The sequence below is a fragment of the Haliotis rubra genome, unplaced genomic scaffold, assembly GCF_003918875.1.
Source record: "Haliotis rubra isolate DU_JTF1 unplaced genomic scaffold, ASM391887v1 Scf841, whole genome shotgun sequence".
Classification (NCBI taxonomy): Eukaryota; Metazoa; Mollusca; class Gastropoda; order Lepetellida; family Haliotidae; genus Haliotis; species Haliotis rubra.
The window spans coordinates 337,854-343,698 of record NW_025767570.1 but is presented as its reverse complement, the minus strand read 5'-3'; positions in this window follow the sequence as shown (position 1 = coordinate 343,698).

The window sequence follows — 5,845 nt, the reverse complement described above, 5'->3', positions numbered from 1 at the left end:
AAACAAGACCTGGCCTGACTGTGCTCAGTATTCTGTCCTTGGTGAGGCACCCATGTACAACTGTGGAGTAGGATCTACGTAAGCCTGGGTTATATAATTCAGTGATTTTGCTGGAATACCAGGATTGGTAAATATGGCATAAAACCGGCGTGTATCCAGCTCTCCTAAATCATTGACATCGTATTACATTTTGCATGTAGACTCTTGATATTCAATGTGATCACATGGTGGTAGCCTCTATAGCTTGAGCAGTTGCTTTATGTTTCATGCAATGCACATTTCTTAATGGTCCACACTATTCAACTTGGTATTTCTTTACAAATATTCAACATGACGATAAGTATCTTGTCTTTCGTTTGCCCTTTCTTTTTACTTATTACTTGCTGGTCCGCGCATACATGAAGACACATAGGATCATCGACGACTATACGCTTTTCTTCTTTAAGTGGCTTTTAGAAACTGGTATGGTGAAGAGGAACACTTTTAATGGGTGCGATGTTTCGGTATAGATGCTTATACCGTTATCAGTTGCAACCACTTGTCCATCTTGTGTGTTCATACGTTTTGAAGGTCGCGGGTTCGATCCCCGGCCGCGTCATACCAAAAACGTTAAAATATGGTACTTGTTGGTCCCTGCCTGGCGCTCGGCATTAATGGGTACATCAAGGACTGGTCGGCTCAAAGTCAGTATAATGTGTCTGAGTGAGATATTCATGCTTCACTGCGGCATAGTATCTCAGTCGGCTAGCACTATAAAACCAGCTTCAGTCTGGGCTAGTACAAGCAGCCGCACATACACATACACACGCATGCACGTCGTCATATGAGCAAAATATTCTCCAGCGCGACGTTAAACCCAATTTCACACACATCATACGTTTTGACTCCAATAACTATGAATGTGAAGAATCTTAATGTATTCTTTTTAAAATTGTGGATAGCTGCTACTTTTCATTGTTTTGGGGGTTTTTCAACTTTGATTCGTACGTCTACGTCAACATTGTTTACATAGGAAATAGGCAGAAGTGTATTTTTCGCCTCGATTGCGTTATCTTTGTAAAATACTTTAATTGGCATCGTTTACACACATTTCCATTTCTGTGTAATGTTCATTTTGTAAACCTGATCTATCCTCATTGTTTGTGTCAACTGGCTTTACCGAATCCCTATTTCTAATTGTCACTAATTAGCTGTATATCATTCTGCTGTGTTCATATCTCCTTATCCTCATTGTTTTTGTCAACTGGATTTTCCTCATCTCTATTATCATTGTTTTTATAACTGCTTTTTGTCTTGTCCTCTGTGATTGATTGTATATACATGCACAACTCTGGCTTCCTGTAAAGCTGGTATAAATGGTATGCTTTCAACATCTGTCTTTGATCAACTGAAGAAAGGGCAAGAAGTAGTCCAGAAACGTTGTGTTAAACAATGAACAATAAGTTGCCATCCATATTCTTGTCTTATACATTCACCAACCTCTAAATGCCTCTCAAGAATCTGATCTATTGAATATTAGGAATTCTGTCCGAAGGTGAAAAACTTAAACTGGCGACCAAACGAATTTTTCGTAGTTGAAAACCAGTTTGTTCGAGAAATGCAAACGATAGATTCGTTTAAGGTATATTGAAAACATTCAAAACCTTAACGAAATCAACATTAAAACTGACAGTCATATAACAAGCGATAATACTGACTGAGTTTGGTTTTACGCCGCTTTTAGCAATATTCCAAGAACATCACGGCGGGGGACACCAGAAATGGGCTTCACAACAAGCGATAATAGCATGACAGTGGCTTTAATTGAAGGGCAGTCTTCTGATGACGGTAGGTGGAATACATCGGCATTTTTCTTGGTGTGTCAAAAACTTCGCAGTGTAGGCATCGGAGGCTCCTATCTGTATCCTACTCAGGACCTGATCGCATTGTTCGGGTGTCAACCGTGGCATTTCTGTGGTGCTGTGTTTTCCTTTCTCTATGGGTGTGGGTGTCTCGCAAGCCGTCCGTATCATTTATATACCCTGGCTGCACGTCTAGTTTCGGCTGCCCAAGTAGCTCGTGTTTTTCACTTGTTTTCCACATGTTTCATGTCTTCATGTATTGCAGATGTACTTGGACTATGTGTTTCGACAAGCACAAACCATTGTATCAAGATTGTATACATGATTTTCTCTTGAGTTGGAAATTCGTTCCATATTCACACTTAACGTGTATGCGAGTCAACTCCAACACAGAGTACATGGTTCAAGTGTTTACCCTTGAAAATACAATTTTTATCCTTTATCCACCCAAAATTAAATATATACCTGTGACTAAACACAGCAAGGTTACTTGATAATGCCTCAGTAAATATGTGACGTCACACAACAAACCGTCACTATGATTTGACGTTACCCTTCCAGCATGGGTTGTCTTGACACGCAATACATTCTGCCTGTTTAGATGTGTTGTTATCTGATGGTTACTTTGACGATAGAAGGAAAGCTGTGTGCCCGATACACAGCAAGTATAACAATTCCCATAACAAAACGCCATTCATCACCTCAATGGCATCAATGCAATCAACGTTGGAATATTAATTCGGCCCAAGGGACGACATGGTTCTGCTTGGACTATGAAATATTCAAGTCAAGGGGTTGACACACAAAGGAATTCGAAGTTGTTCAATCACGACATTACTCACTGGAATTTACTTCATCCTTCCACATACCTTGACAGACAAAGTACTCGTTGGTGGGGGAATAAGCATTGGCGTTCTTCAGATACAATCAGTCAGACACTTCGGTACGAGATGATCAAAATTTAAACAGAAATCTCACATAACTTTGAAAAGAAGCAACAGTATCTTTGCCTGAATGCCATGGGAGAGACATGTATGAACGATCGGTGTAATGATCAACAGCTCCAAGCCAGCAGTCTGAACATGTCCAGGGCGTCATTGAAAATGATGCTTTCAAACTTCTTTGAAATATGCCCGTATACAGCCTCAGATGAATTCCAGCCAACAAACCTGATCTTGTCCTTTTTGATAAGGCCAATGAATTTATTTATATAATTGAATTTTCTGTCCCTTTTAAAAGCAACGTGATTGGCAAGATTCAGGAAAAACATGCTAAATATGCGGACATCGCCTTTGAAACGTCTCGCTTGTATCCCAAGTACACTCTCGTTAGACTCCCCATTGTTCTCGGGGCCCTTGGTTTGGTACCTCCTGATCTCTTAGCGTAGATCAGGAGAGTGCCCGGGTTCTCCACCGGTAGCACAACCCTTCTGACACTCTGGGTAATGCAGAAGGCTGCAGTGTTGGGGAGTCTACATATTTTCCGGAAAGTTCTTGGTGGGTTCGACTATGCAGCGTTTCCTGGGAGAAGTCCAATTCGCTGTCTGGGTTGATGATGAACCTTACCAGCCTGATTGTGCAAGGATCACCCGAACCCTCTCCGCTGCATTTTCATCTTAATCTGTAAAACATAATAATAATTGTTTTGTATAACCCCTATTTCCAGCTAAATGCAGCTGCTCAGTGGTGCTTTACACGTTAGAAGTCACTTTATTACAGCTCAGTCAGTAGATGAGAAAAGAAATGTTTTAAGTTTGGAGATAGTCATTGTTCATTCATCACCATTCATTTGATGCTCAGTTAATGAACTTATAACATGCATAAAAAGTGGTAACACCACTCAGTGCTCCCGACAAAGGTTCCCATTTGACATTTCTTGTGTCTGGGGTAATTGCTCAATCTTATTAATTCAGGTCTGATGTGGCAAATGTGTTACATGATATGCAATATGCACGCGGAAACACAGTTGAGTTCCCCAAAACATCCTGAACAATGATTTTAACAACCGTTAGTGTTTTGTGTGCCAGATATTTTATAAAAGTCTCACCTCGTATTTACAATATAAAACAATAGACAAGTCATTAAAACAATATCCTTTACGAGCCACCGACTAAGGGTTACGACAGACTATATGTACAATGTAAAATACAGATTAATTAATTCTTGGTACTAAAAAGCAATAATGGTTAAATATATTCTTAAAAAAGGCTTCCCATCATGATATAAAATACGTTGCCGTTTTTCCAATAAAAGTTTGCAGGTTTTGGCTGCTAAGAAGAACACCTCGGCCACGGACATGATAAACATAAACTTGTAACTATGACTCAAACATTTAAAATCATAACATATTTCTTCACATTTGACTAGAAGACTGTCTGTAAAATCAAAATAAAGTGGACATTGGAATAAAACATTCATCCTCAACGCACTCATTACAATTAAAACACACACGTTGATTCAGGGGCATGTTGGTGTATCGGCCCGTCTCAACACGTATCGGGCGACTCCAGATCGGAACATGGCTAGGGCTCGGCGATACGACCAAGGGAGGCTACTCTGTAGATACGGCTCAACTCCATAGGACTGTTTGAATTTACGGTAGAGTCTCAACTTGTTTTTCCCATCTCCCCGCTTACTATTCTCCTGATTGACTGCAACACTCCACTCACGTAAATAGTTTTGCATCACTTTCTGTTCAACCTCTAATATTAAAAAGCGTATGTAATAGGGATAAAATGTTCAAGATACAAAGTTCTAAAATTCCTGTGTACACGTTGATGTCAATTCCGCTTACTAGACACAGAATGGGCCCACTTGAACACATTAGGAGATAACCTGTTCGGATTCTGATCGCATGATCGCTTGTAAAAACGAGCAACATTCTTCCTTTGCCGGACAACCGGTGGCACCCACCACATATCACCCGATACAGCATTATTCGGTGTAAACGTCTTCACGCCCTTAAAGTAGCTCATAGCTCCGTTGTGAACAGCCTTTATGGCTGGGATATGATACGTTCCCCATATTGCAGCACCGTAGTCGATAGGAAACCTCATGTGTAAAAAAATATCGTCCTTTGTTCAAAGGATTAACCGACAATACGTTGACTGATTGCTCATTGTTGTCAAACTAAATGAACCGTGGACATTATGAAAGTGGTTGTCACATGTGTTATCTCGGCTGACCAATGTGAAAGACATGAAACAAAGTTACGAAACCGGTTGAGTGAGAGAGTGAGTTGAGTTTTTCGCCGTACTCAGCAATATTCCAGGTATATGGCGGCGGTCTGTAAATAATCGAATCTGGACCAGACAATTCAGTCATCAACCGCAAGAGCATCGATCTGTGCAATTGGGAACCGATGACATGTATCAACCAAGTCAGCGAGCCTGACCACCCGATCCCGTTAGTGGCCTCTTACGACAAGCATAGGTTACTGAAGATCAATACTGTAACCCGGGCCTTCACGGATAGTAACCGGTTGAGAAACAATGACTAGATATAATATTCCCAAAACGTTGTTTATATTTTACAATATTTGATTGTTAAAAGACACGCTTCTTTGTCAGCTGCAGATGTATTGTGTTTCTTAATCTGTATATCGATGGATACAATCCTCGAAATCGGTAACTGTCGGATTTCATTGATATAATTTGTATTTGCATTCAGCTGTTATATCATTGAATAGAATACGTCCACCTCATGTACGTTGTCTTCGCGAATTACTTTGGTGCCAGATAAACGACTATAAGTCGTTGATTTCACGATAGATGACCTCTCTGCATAAACTATGATTCGCTTAGGCAATGTATAAAATGCCTATATATTACAATTATTTATAAATTCACAAAAGACCCAGATCGGCTTTCATCTTTTTATGAAGTTCCAAATTGAATAAAACGTAATAATATACAAATAATGCCAGGATTATGTGTCCAAATAAAAATACATTAACTTCTTGTACACTGTCAGTGATAAAAGTAGTCTTCAGTGTGTTTGGAGCTG